Source organism: Carcharodon carcharias, chromosome 25 (assembly GCF_017639515.1).
Source record: "Carcharodon carcharias isolate sCarCar2 chromosome 25, sCarCar2.pri, whole genome shotgun sequence".
Classification (NCBI taxonomy): domain Eukaryota; kingdom Metazoa; phylum Chordata; class Chondrichthyes; order Lamniformes; family Lamnidae; genus Carcharodon; species Carcharodon carcharias.
The window spans coordinates 21,665,233-21,678,547 of NC_054491.1; the positions used below are offsets into that span (position 1 = coordinate 21,665,233).

A 13,315-nucleotide genomic window follows, 5' to 3' on the forward strand; every position below is an offset into this window, starting at 1 on the left:
ACTCTCTCTCTCTCTCTGCCTCACTCTCTCTCTCTCTCTCTCTCTGCCTCACTCTCCTCTCTCTCTCTCTGCCTCACTCTCTCTCTCTCTCTCTCTCTCTCTCTGCCTCACTCTCTCTCTCTCTCTCTCTCTCTCTCTGCCTCACTCTCTCTCTCTCTCTCTCTCTCTCTCTGCCTCACTCTCTCTCTCTCTCTCTCTCTCTCTCTCTGCCTCACTCTCTCTCTCTCTCTCTCTCTCTCTGCCTCACTCTCTCTCTCTCTCTCTCTCTCTCTCTCTGCCTCACTCTCTCTCTCTCTCTCTGCCTCACTCTCTCTCTCTCTCTCTCTCTCTCTGCCTCACTCTCTCTCTCTCTGCCTCACTCTCTCTCTCTCTCTGCCTCACTCTCTCTCTCTCTCTCTCTCTGCCTCACTCTCTCTCTCTCTCTCTCTCTCTCTGCCTCACTCTCTCTCTCTCTCTCTCTGTGCCTCACTCTCTCTCTCTCTCTCTGTGCCTCACTCTCTCTCTCTGTGCCTCACTCTCTCTCTCTCTCTCTCTGCCTCACTCTCTCTCTCTCTCTGCCTCACTCTCTCTCTCTCTCTCTCTGCCTCACTCTCTCTCTCTCTCTGCCTCTCTCTCTCTCTCTGCCTCTCTCTCTCTCTCTGCCTCACTCTCTCTCTCTCTCTCTCTGCCTCACTCTCTCTCTCTCTCTCTCTGCCTCACTCTCTCTCTCTCTCTCTCTCTCTCTCTCTCTCTGCCTCACTCTCTCTCTCTCTCTCTCTCTCTGCCTCACTCTCTCTGCCTCACTCTCTCTCTCTCTCTCTCTCTCTGCCTCACTCTCTCTCTCTCTCTCTCTCTGCCTCACTCTCTCTCTCTCTCTCTCTCTGCCTCACTCTCTCTGCCTCACTCTCTCTCTCTCTCTCTCTGCCTCACTCTCTCTCTCTCTCTCTCTCTGCCTCACTCTCTCTCTCTCTCTCTCTCTCTGCCTCACTCTCTCTCTCTCTCTCTCTCTCTGCCTCACTCTCTCTGCCTCACTCTCTCTCTCTCTCTCTCTCTGCCTCACTCTCTCTCTCTCTCTCTCTCTCTCTGCCTCACTCTCTCTCTCTCTCTCTCTCTCTCTCTGCCTCACTCTCTCTCTCTCTCTTTCTCTGCCTCACTCTCTCTCTCTCTCTCTCTCTGCCTCTCTCTCTCTCTCTCTCTCTCTCTCTCTGCCTCACTCTCTCTCTCTCTGCCTCACTCTCTCTCTCTCTGCCTCACTCTCTCTCTCTCTGCCTCACTCTCTCTCTCTCTCTCTGCCTCACTCTCTCTCTCTCTCTCTCTCTCTCTCTGCCTCACTCTCTCTCTCTGCCTCACTCTCTCTCTCTGCCTCACTCTCTCTCTCTGCCTCACTCTCTCTCTCTCTGCCTCACTCTCTCTCTCTCTGCCTCACTCTCTCTCTCTCTGCCTCACTCTCTCTCTCTCTCTGCCTCACTCACTCTCTCTCTCTCTGCCTCACTCTCTCTGCCTCACTCTCTCTCTCTCTCTCTCTCTCTGCCTCACTCTCTCTCTCTCTCTCTCTCTGCCTCACTCTCTCTCTCTCTCTCTCTCTCTGCCTCACTCTCTCTGCCTCACTCTCTCTCTCTCTCTCTCTCTGCCTCACTCTCTCTCTCTCTCTCTCTCTGCCTCACTCTCTCTCTCTCTCTCTCTGCCTCACTCTCTCTCTCTCTCTCTCTCTCTGCCTCACTCTCTCTCTCTCTCTCTCTCTCTCTGCCTCACTCTCTCTCTCTCTCTCTCTCTCTGCCTCACTCTCTGCCTCACTCTCTCTCTCTCTCTCTCTGCCTCACTCTCTCTCTCTCTCTCTCTCTGCCTCACTCTCTCTCTCTCTCTCTCTCTGCCTCACTCTCTCTCTCTCTCTCTCTCTGCCTCACTCTCTCTCTCTCTCTCTGCCTCTCTCTCTCTCTCTCTCTCTGCCTCACTCTCTCTCTCTCTGCCTCACTCTCTCTCTCTCTGCCTCACTCTCTCTCTCTCTCTCTGCCTCACTCTCTCTCTCTCTCTCTCTCTGCCTCACTCTCTCTCTCTGCCTCACTCTCTCTCTCTGCCTCACTCTCTCTCTCTCTGCCTCACTCTCTCTCTCTCTGCCTCACTCTCTCTCTCTCTCTGCCTCACTCACTCTCTCTCTCTCTGCCTCACTCTCTCTCTCTCTCTGCCTCACTCTCTCTCTCTCTCTGCCTCACTCTCCCTCAGTCTCTCTGCCTCACTCTCTCTCTCTCTGCCTCACTCTCTCTCTCTCTCTGCCTCACTCTCTCTCTCTCTCTGCCTCACTCTCTCTCTCTCTGCCTCACTCTCTCTCTCTCTCTGCCTCACTCTCTCTCTCTCTCTGCCTCACTCTCTCTCTCTCTCTGCCTCACTCTCTCTCTCTCTCTGCCTCACTCTCTCTCTCTCTCTGCCTCACTCTCTCTCTCTCTCTGCCTCACTCTCTTTCTCTCTCTGCCTCACTCTCTCTCTCTGCCTCACTCTCTCTCTCTCTCTGCCTCACTCTCTCTCTCTCTCTGCCTCACTCTCTCTCTCTCTCTGCCTCACTCTCCCTCAGTCTCTCTGCCTCACTCTATTTCTGTCTCTCTGCATCACTCTCTCTCTCTCTCTGCCTCACTCTCTCTCTCTCTCTCTCTGCCTCACTCTCTCTCTCTCTCTGCCTCACTCTCTCTCTCTCTCTGCCTCTCTCTCTCTCTCTGCCTCACTCTCTCTCTCTCTCTGCCTCACTCTCTCTCTCTCTGCCTCACTCTCTCTCTCTCTGCCTCACTCTATTTCTGTCTCTCTGCATCACTCTCTCTCTCTCTCTTCCTCACTCTCTCTCTCTCTCTCTGCCTCACTCTCTCTCTCTCTCTGCCTCACTCTCTCTCTCTCTCTGCCTCACTCTCTCTCTCTGCCTCACTCTCTCTCTCTCTCTCTGCCTCACTCTCTCTCTCTCTCTGCCTCACTCTCTCTCTCTCTGCCTCACTCTCTCTCTCTCTCTGCCTCACTCTCTCTCTCTCTCTGCCTCACTCTCTCTCTCTCTCTGCCTCACTCTCTCTCTCTCTCTGCCTCACTCTCTCTCTCTCTCTGCCTCACTCTCTCTCTCTCTCTCTCTGCCTCACTCTCTCTCTCTCTCTCTCTGCCTCACTCTCTCTCTCTCTCTCTCTGCCTCACTCTCTCTCTCTCTCTCTCTGCCTCACTCTCTCTCTCTCTGCCTCACTCTCTCTCTCTCTCTCTCTCTCTGCCTCACTCTCTCTCTCTCTCTCTCTCTCTGCCTCACTCTCTCTCTCTCTCTCTCTGCCTCACTCTCTCTCTCTCTCTCTCTGCCTCACTCTCTCTCTCTCTCTCTCTCTCTGCCTCACTCTCTCTCTCTCTCTCTCTGCCTCACTCTCTCTCTCTCTCTCTCTGCCTCACTCTCTCTCTCTCTCTGCCTCACTCTCCCTCAGTCTCTCTGCCTCACTCTATTTCTGTCTCTCTGCATCACTCTCTCTCTCTCTCTGCCCCACTCTCTCTCTCTCTCTCTGCCTCACTCTCTCTCTCTCTCTGCCTCACTCTCTCTCTCTCTCTGCCTCTCTCTCTCTCTGCCTCACTCTCTCTCTCTCTCTGCCTCACTCTCTCTCTCTCTGCCTCACTCTATTTCTGTCTCTCTGCATCACTCTCTCTCTCTCTCTTCCTCACTCTCTCTCTCTCTCTCTGCCTCACTCTCTCTCTCTCTCTGCCTCACTCTCTCTCTCTCTCTGCCTCACTCTCTCTCTCTGCCTCACTCTCTCTCTCTCTCTCTGCCTCACTCTCTCTCTCTCTCTGCCTCACTCTCTCTCTCTCTCTGCCTCACTCTCTCTCTCTCTCTGCCTCACTCTCTCTCTCTCTCTGCCTCACTCTCTCTCTCTCTCTGCCTCACTCTCTCTCTCTCTCTGCCTCACTCTCTCTCTCTCTCTCTCTGCCTCACTCTCTCTCTCTCTCTCTCTGCCTCACTCTCTCTCTGCCTCACTCTCTCTCTCTCTCTCTGCCTCACTCTCTCTCTCTCTCTCTCTGCCTCACTCTCTCTCTCTCTCTGCCTCACTCTCTCTCTCTCTGCCTCTCTCTCTCTCTCTCTCTCTCTCTCTCTCTGCCTCACTCTCTCTCTCTCTCTCTCTGCCTCACTCTCTCTCTCTCTCTCTCTCTCTGCCTCACTCTCTCTCTCTCTCTCTCTCTCTCTCTGCCTCACTCTCTCTCTCTCTCTCTCTCTCTGCCTCACTCTCTGCCTCACTCTCTCTCTCTCTCTCTCTGCCTCACTCTCTCTCTCTCTCTCTCTCTCTGCCTCACTCTCTCTCTCTCTCTCTCTCTGCCTCACTCTCTCTCTCTCTCTCTCTCTGCCTCACTCTCTCTCTCTCTCTCTCTCTGCCTCTCTCTCTCTCTCTCTCTCTGCCTCACTCTCTCTCTCTCTGCCTCACTCTCTCTCTCTCTGCCTCACTCTCTCTCTCTCTCTCTGCCTCACTCTCTCTCTCTCTCTCTGCCTCACTCTCTCTCTCTCTCTCTGCCTCACTCTCTCTCTCTGCCTCACTCTCTCTCTCTCTCTCTGCCTCACTCACTCTCTCTCTCTCTGCCTCACTCACTCTCTCTCTCTGCCTCACTCTCTCTCTCTCTCTCTGCCTCACTCTCTCTCTCTCTCTGCCTCACTCTCTCTCTCTCTGCCTCACTCTCTCTCTCTCTCTGCCTCACTCTCTCTCTCTCTCTGCCTCACTCTCTCTCTCTCTCTGCCTCACTCTCTCTCTCTCTGCCTCACTCTCTCTCTCTCTCTGCCTCACTCTCTCTCTCTCTCTGCCTCACTCTCTCTCTCTCTCTGCCTCACTCTCTCTCTCTCTCTGCCTCACTCTCTCTCTCTCTCTGCCTCACTCTCTCTCTCTCTCTGCCTCACTCTCTTTCTCTCTCTGCCTCACTCTCTCTCTCTGCCTCACTCTCTCTCTCTCTGCCTCACTCTCTCTCTCTCTCTGCCTCACTCTCTCTCTCTCTCTGCCTCACTCTCCCTCAGTCTCTCTGCCTCACTCTATTTCTGTCTCTCTGCATCACTCTCTCTCTCTCTCTGCCTCACTCTCTCTCTCTCTCTCTCTGCCTCACTCTCTCTCTCTCTCTGCCTCACTCTCTCTCTCTCTCTGCCTCTCTCTCTCTCTCTGCCTCACTCTCTCTCTCTCTCTGCCTCACTCTCTCTCTCTCTGCCTCACTCTATTTCTGTCTCTCTGCATCACTCTCTCTCTCTCTCTTCCTCACTCTCTCTCTCTCTCTCTGCCTCACTCTCTCTCTCTCTCTCTGCCTCACTCTCTCTCTCTCTCTGCCTCACTCTCTCTCTCTGCCTCACTCTCTCTCTCTCTCTCTGCCTCACTCTCTCTCTCTCTCTGCCTCACTCTCTCTCTCTCTGCCTCACTCTCTCTCTCTCTCTGCCTCACTCTCTCTCTCTCTCTGCCTCACTCTCTCTCTCTCTCTGCCTCACTCTATTTCTGTCTCTCTGCATCACTCTCTCTCTCTCTCTGCCTCACTCTCTCTCTCTCTCTCTCTGCCTCACTCTCTCTCTCTCTCTGCCTCACTCTCTCTCTCTCTCTGCCTCTCTCTCTCTCTCTGCCTCACTCTCTCTCTCTCTCTGCCTCACTCTCTCTCTCTCTGCCTCACTCTATTTCTGTCTCTCTGCATCACTCTCTCTCTCTCTCTTCCTCACTCTCTCTCTCTCTCTCTGCCTCACTCTCTCTCTCTCTCTGCCTCACTCTCTCTCTCTCTCTGCCTCACTCTCTCTCTCTGCCTCACTCTCTCTCTCTCTCTCTGCCTCACTCTCTCTCTCTCTCTGCCTCACTCTCTCTCTCTCTCTGCCTCACTCTCTCTCTCTCTCTGCCTCACTCTCTCTCTCTCTCTGCCTCACTCTCTCTCTCTCTCTGCCTCACTCTCTCTCTCTCTCTGCCTCACTCTCTCTCTCTCTCTCTCTGCCTCACTCTCTCTCTCTCTCTCTCTGCCTCACTCTCTCTCTCTCTCTGCCTCACTCTCTTTCTCTCTCTGCCTCACTCTCTCTCTCTGCCTCACTCTCTCTCTCTCTGCCTCACTCTCTCTCTCTCTCTGCCTCACTCTCTCTCTCTCTCTGCCTCACTCTCTCTCTCTCTCTGCCTCACTCTATTTCTGTCTCTCTGCATCACTCTCTCTCTCTCTCTGCCTCACTCTCTCTCTCTCTCTCTCTCTGCCTCACTCTCTCTCTCTCTCTGCCTCACTCTCTCTCTCTCTCTGCCTCTCTCTCTCTCTCTGCCTCACTCTCTCTCTCTCTCTGCCTCACTCTCTCTCTCTCTGCCTCACTCTATTTCTGTCTCTCTGCATCACTCTCTCTCTCTCTCTTCCTCACTCTCTCTCTCTCTCTCTGCCTCACTCTCTCTATCTCTCTGCCTCACTCTCTCTCTCTCTCTGCCTCACTCTCTCTCTCTGCCTCACTCTCTCTCTCTCTCTCTGCCTCACTCTCTCTCTCTCTCTGCCTCACTCTCTCTCTCTCTGCCTCACTCTCTCTCTCTCTCTGCCTCACTCTCTCTCTCTCTCTGCCTCACTCTCTCTCTCTCTCTGCCTCACTCTCTCTCTCTCTCTGCCTCACTCTCTCTCTCTCTCTGCCTCACTCTCTCTCTCTCTCTCTCTGCCTCACTCTCTCTCTCTCTCTCTCTGCCTCACTCTCTCTCTCTCTCTCTCTGCCTCACTCTCTCTCTCTCTCTCTCTGCCTCACTCTCTCTCTCTCTGCCTCACTCTCTCTCTCTCTCTCTCTCTCTGCCTCACTCTCTCTCTCTCTCTCTCTCTGCCTCACTCTCTCTCTCTCTCTCTCTGCCTCACTCTCTCTCTCTCTCTCTCTGCCTCACTCTCTCTCTCTCTCTCTCTGCCTCACTCTCTCTCTCTCTCTCTCTGCCTCACTCTCTCTCTCTCTCTGCCTCACTCTCCCTCAGTCTCTCTGCCTCACTCTATTTCTGTCTCTCTGCATCACTCTCTCTCTCTCTCTGCCCCACTCTCTCTCTCTCTCTCTGCCTCACTCTCTCTCTCTCTCTCTCTGCCTCACTCTCTCTCTCTCTCTGCCTCACTCTCTCTCTCTCTCTGCCTCTCTCTCTCTCTCTGCCTCACTCTCTCTCTCTCTCTGCCTCACTCTCTCTCTCTCTGCCTCACTCTATTTCTGTCTCTCTGCATCACTCTCTCTCTCTCTCTTCCTCACTCTCTCTCTCTCTCTCTGCCTCACTCTCTCTCTCTCTCTGCCTCACTCTCTCTCTCTCTCTGCCTCACTCTCTCTCTCTGCCTCACTCTCTCTCTCTCTCTCTGCCTCACTCTCTCTCTCTCTCTGCCTCACTCTCTCTCTCTCTGCCTCACTCTCTCTCTCTCTCTGCCTCACTCTCTCTCTCTCTCTGCCTCACTCTCTCTCTCTCTCTGCCTCACTCTCTCTCTCTCTCTGCCTCACTCTCTCTCTCTCTCTGCCTCACTCTCTCTCTCTCTCTCTCTGCCTCACTCTCTCTCTCTCTCTCTCTGCCTCACTCTCTCTCTCTCTCTCTCTCTCACTCTCTCTCTCTCTCTCTCTGCCTCACTCTCTCTCTCTCTGCCTCACTCTCTCTCTCTCTCTCTCTCTCTGCCTCACTCTCTCTCTCTCTCTCTCTCTGCCTCACTCTCTCTCTCTCTCTCTCTGCCTCACTCTCTCTCTCTCTCTCTCTGCCTCACTCTCTCTCTCTCTCTCTCTGCCTCACTCTCTCTCTCTCTCTCTCTGCCTCACTCTCTCTCTCTCTCTGCCTCACTCTCCCTCAGTCTCTCTGCCTCACTCTATCTCTGTCTCTCTGCATCACTCTCTCTCTCTCTCTGCCCCACTCTCTCTCTCTCTCTCTGCCTCACTCTCTCTCTCTCTCTGCCTCACTCTCTCTCTCTCTCTGCCTTCTCTCTCTCTCTCTGCCTCACTCTCTCTCTCTCTCTGCCTCACTCTCTCTCTCTCTGCCTCACTCTCTTTCTGTCTCTCTGCATCACTCTCTCTCTCTCTCTTCCTCACTCTCTCTCTCTCTCTCTCTGCCTCACTCTCTCTCTCTCTCTCTCTGCCTCACTCTCTCTCTCTCTCTCTCTGTGCCTCACTCTCTCTCTCTCTCTCTGTGCCTCACTCTCTCTCTCTCTCTGTGCCTCACTCTCTCTCTCTCTCTCTCTCTGCCTCACTCTCTCTCTCTCTCTGCCTCACTCTCTCTCTCTCTCTGCCTCACTCTCTCTCTCTGCCTCACTCTCTCTCTCTCTCTCTGCCTCACTCTCTCTCTCTCTCTGCCTCACTCTCTCTCTCTCTCTGCCTCACTCTCTCTCTCTCTCTGCCTCACTCTCTCTCTCTCTCTGCCTCACTCTCTCTCTCTCTCTGCCTCACTCTCTCTCTCTCTCTGCCTCACTCTCTCTCTCTCTCTGCCTCACTCTCTCTCTCTCTCTGCCTCACTCTCTCTCTCTCTCTCTCTGCCTCACTCTCTCTCTCTCTCTCTCTCTGCCTCACTCTCTCTCTGCCTCACTCTCTCTCTCTCTCTCTCTGCCTCACTCTCTCTCTCTCTCTCTGCCTCACTCTCTCTCTCTCTCTGCCTCACTCTCTCTCTCTCTGCCTCTCTCTCTCTCTCTCTCTCTCTCTCTGCCTCACTCTCTCTCTCTCTCTCTCTGCCTCACTCTCTCTCTCTCTCTCTCTCTCTGCCTCACTCTCTCTCTCTCTCTCTCTGCCTCACTCTCTCTCTCTCTCTCTCTGCCTCACTCTCTCTCTCTCTCTCTCTGCCTCACTCTCTCTCTCTCTCTCTGCCTCACTCTCTCTCTCTCTCTCTCTGCCTCACTTTCTCTCTCTCTCTCTCTGCCTCACTCTCTCTCTCTCTCTGCCTCACTCTCTCTCTCTCTCTCTCTGCCTCACTCTCTCTCTCTCTCTGTCTCACTCTCTCTCTCTCTCTGCCTCACTCTCTCTCTCTCTCTCTGCCTCACTCTCTCCCTCTGTCTCTCTGCCTCACTCTCTCTCTCTCTCTGCCTCACTCTCTCTCTCTCTCTCTGCCTCACTCTCTCTCTCTCTCTCTCTCTCTCTCTCTCTCTCTGCCTCACTCTCACTCTCTCTCTCTCTCTGCCTCACTCTCTCTCTCTCTCTCTCTGCCTCACTCTCTCTCTCTCTCTCTCTCTCTCTCTCTCTGCCTCACTCTCTCTCTCTCTCTGCCTCACTCTCTCTCTCTCTCTCTCTCTCTGCCTCTCTCTCTCTCTGCCTCACTCTCTCTCTCTCTCTGCCTCACTCTCTCTCTCTCTCTCTGCCTCACTCTCTCTCTCTGCCTCACTCTCTCTCTCTGCCTCACTCTCTCTCTCTCTCTCTCTCTCTCTCTGCCTCACTCTCTCTCTCTCTGCCTCACTCTCTCTCTCTCTCTCTCTCTCTCTCTCTCTCTCTCTCTCTGCCTCACTCTCTCTCTCTCTCTCTGCCTCACTCTCTCTCTCTCTCTCTCTCTCTGCCTCACTCTCTCTCTCTCTCTGCCTCTCTCTCTCTCTCTGCCTCACTCTCTCTCTCTCTCTCTCTCTCTCTCTCTCTCTCTGCCTCACTCTCTCTCTCTCTCTCTCTCTGCCTCTCTCTCTCTCTCTCTCTCTCTCTCTCTCTCTCTCTCTGCCTCACTCTCTCTCTCTCTCTCTCTCTCTCTGCCTCACTCTCTCCCTCTCTATGCCTCACTCTCTCTCTCTCTCTCTCTGCCTCACTCTCTCTCTCTCTGCCTCACTCTCTCTCTCTCTGCCTCACTCTCTCTCTCTCTCTCTGCCTCACTCTCTTTCTCTCTCTCTCTCTCTCTGCCTCACTCTCTCTTTCTCTCTCTCTGCCTCACTCTCTCTGCCTCACTCTCTCTCTCTCTCTCTCTCTCTCTGCCTCACTCTCTCTCTCTCTCTCTCTCTGCCTCACTCTCTCTCTCTCTCTCTCTCTCTCTGCCTCACTCTCTCTGCCTCACTCTCTCTCTCTTTCTCTCTCTCTCTGCCTCACTCTCTCTCTCTCTCTCTCTCTCTGCCTCACTCTCTCTCTCTCTCTCTCTCTCTCTCTCTGCCTCACTCTCTCTCTCTCTCTCTCTCTGCCTCACTCTCTCTCTCTCTCTCTCTCTGCCTCACTCTCTCTCTCTCTCTCTGCCTCACTCTCTCTCTCTCTCTCTCTGCCTCACTCTCTCTCTCTCTCTCTCTCTGTGCCTCACTCTCTCTCTCTCTCTGTGCCTCACTCTCTCTCTCTCTCTGTGCCTCACTCTCTCTCTCTCTCTCTCTCTGCCTCACTCTCTCTCTCTCTCTCTCTGCCTCACTCTCTCTCTCTCTGCCTCACTCTCTCTCTCTCTCTCTCTGCCTCACTCTCTCTCTCTCTCTCTCTCTGCCTCACTCTCTCTCTCTCTCTCTCTCTCTCTCTGCCTCACTCTCTCTCTCTCTCTCTCTCTGCCTCACTCTCTCTCTCTCTCTCTCTCTGCCTCACTCTCTCTCTCTCTCTCTCTCTCTCTCTCTGCCTCACTCTCTCTCTCTCTCTCTCTCTCTCTGCCTCACTCTCTCTCTCTCTCTCTCTCTCTCTGCCTCACTCTCTCTCTCTCTCTCTCTCTCTCTCTCTGCCTCACTCTCTCTCTCTCTCTGCCTCACTCTCTCTCTCTCTCTGCCTCACTCTCTCTCTCTCTCTGCCTCACTCTCTCTCTCTCTCTGCCTCACTCTCTCTCTCTCTCTCTGCCTCACTCTCTCTCTCTCTCTCTCTGCCTCGCTCTCTCTCTCTGCCTCACTCTCTCTCTCTCTGCCTCACTCTCTCTCTCAGCCTCGCGCCCTCACTCTCTCTCTCGCTCTCTCTCTCTGCCTAGCTCTCTCTCTCTCTGCCTCACTCTCTCTCTCTCTCTCTCTGCCTCACTCTCTCTCTCTCTCTCTCTGCCTCACTCTCTCTCTCTCTCTCTCTCTGCCTCACTCTCTCTCTCTCTCTGCCTCACTCTCTCTCTCTCTCTGCCTCACTCTCTCTCTCTCTCTGCCTCACTCTCTCTCTCTCTCTCTGCCTCACTCTCTCTCTCTCTGCCTCACTCTCTCTCTCTCTGCCTCACTCTCTCTCTCTCTCTCTCTCTCTGCCTCACTCTCTCTCTCTCTCTCTCTGCCTCACTCTCTCTCTCTCTCTCTCTCTCTCTCTCTGCCTCACTCTCTCTCTCTCTCTCTCTGCCTCACACTCTCTCTCTCTCTCTCTCTGCCTCACACTCTCTCTCTCTCTCTCTCTGCCTCACTCTCTCTCTCTCTCTCTCTGCCTCACTCTCTCTCTCTCTCTCTCTCTGCCTCACTCTCTCTCTCTCTCTCTCTCTGCCTCACTCTCTCTCTCTCTCTCTCTCTCTGCCTCACTCTCTCTCTCTCTCTGCCTCTCTCTCTCTCTCTGCCTCACTCTCTCTCTCTCTCTCTGCCTCACTCTCTCTCTCTCTCTCTCTGCCTCACTCTCTCTCTCTCTCTCTCTGCCTCACTCTCTCTCTCTGCCTCACTCTCTCTCTCTGCCTCACTCTCTCTCTCTCTCTTCCTCACTCTCTCTCTCTCTCTCTCTGCCTCACTCTCTCACTCTCTCTGCCTCACTCTCTCTCTCTCTCTCTCTCTGCCTCACTCTCTCTCTCTCTCTGCCTCACTCTCCCTCTCTCTCTGCCTCACTCTCTCTCTCTCTCTGCCTCACTCTCTCTCTCTCTCTGCCTCACTCTCTCTCTCTCTCTGCCTCACTCTCTCTCTCTCTCTGCCTCACTCTCTCTCTCTCTCTGTCTCACTCTCTCTCTCTCTCTGCCTCACTCTCTCTCTCTCTCTGCCTCACTCTCTCTCTCTCTCTGCCTCACTCTCTCTCTCTCTCTGCCTCACTCTCTCTCTCTCTCTGCCTCACTCTCTCTCTCTCTCTCTGCCTCACTCTCTCTCTCTCTCTCTCTCTGCCTCACTCTCTCTCTCTCTCTGCCTCACTCTCTCTCTCTCTGCCTCACTCTCTCTCTCTCTCTCTCTCTGCCTCACTCTCTCTCTCTCTCTCTCTCTGCCTCACTCTCTCTCTCTCTGCCTCACTCTCTCTCTCTCTCTCTCTGCCTCACTCTCTCTCTCTCTCTCTCTGCCTCACTCTCTCTCTCTCTCTCTCTCTCTGCCTCACTCTCTCTCTCTCTCTGCCTCACTCTCTCTCTCTCTCTGCCTCACTCTCTCTCTCTCTCTGCCTCACTCTCTCTCTCTCTCTCTGCCTCACTCTCTCTCTCTCTGCCTCACTCTCTCTCTCTCTGCCTCACTCTCTCTCTCTCTCTCTCTCTCTGCCTCACTCTCTCTCTCTCTCTCTCTGCCTCACTCTCTCTCTCTCTCTCTCTCTCTCTGCCTCACTCTCTCTCTCTCTCTCTCTGCCTCACACTCTCTCTCTCTCTCTCTCTGCCTCACACTCTCTCTCTCTCTCTCTCTGCCTCACTCTCTCTCTCTCTCTCTCTGCCTCACTCTCTCTCTCTCTCTCTCTCTGCCTCACTCTCTCTCTCTCTCTCTCTCTGCCTCACTCTCTCTCTCTCTCTCTCTCTCTGCCTCACTCTCTCTCTCTCTCTGCCTCTCTCTCTCTCTCTGCCTCACTCTCTCTCTCTCTCTCTGCCTCACTCTCTCTCTCTCTCTCTCTGCCTCACTCTCTCTCTCTCTCTCTCTGCCTCACTCTCTCTCTCTGCCTCACTCTCTCTCTCTGCCTCACTCTCTCTCTCTCTCTCTGCCTCACTCTCTCTCTCTCTCTCTGCCTCACTCTCTCTCTCTCTCTCTCTGCCTCACTCTCTCTCTCTCTCTCTCTGCCTCACTCTCTCTCTCTCTCTCTCTGCCTCACTCTCTCTCTCTCTCTCTCTGCCTCACACTCTCCCTCTGTCTCTCTGCCTCACACTCTCCCTCTGTCTCTCTGCCTCACTCTCCCTCTGTCTCTCTGCCTCACTCTCCCTCTGTCTCTCTGCCTCACTCTCCCTCTGTCTCTCTGCCTCACTCTCCCTCTGTCTCTCTGCCTCACTCTCCCTCTGTCTCTCTGCCTCACTCTCCCTCTGTCTCTCTGCCTCACTCTCCCTCTGTCTCTCTGCCTCGCTCTCCCTCTGTCTCTCTGCCTCACTCTCCCTCTGTCTCTCTGCCTCACTCTCCCTCTGTCTCGGCCTGTCTGCTCACAGTAGCCTTGTCTTTGAATGTTGCTCTGTTATTAGAGATTGATCGAGAGGTGGGGAATCAAAAAACTTGATGCCCACAAAAGCATTGAATAGTTTGTCAATGGATGGCTATCAGAAGCTGACTTCTCTTTCATCATCTCCTCTTGTCCAAACCTAGACGTGCTCTGATCCTATTGCTGGCTTGACAGGTTAGCTAACTCAGCTGAATGGAATCAACAACTTCAATTATATAGTACGCCTTTAACCTAATAAACTTC

General features: G+C 53.7%; 1 protein-coding gene across 1 annotated transcript in view; it reads left to right on the forward strand.

The window, feature by feature from the left end:
• The window catches only part of sorl1 (sortilin-related receptor, L(DLR class) A repeats containing), a 291,127-nt gene that overhangs the window by 177,351 nt on the left and 100,461 nt on the right, over positions 1-13,315 (forward strand). The gene's annotated exons all lie outside the window — the stretch shown is intronic.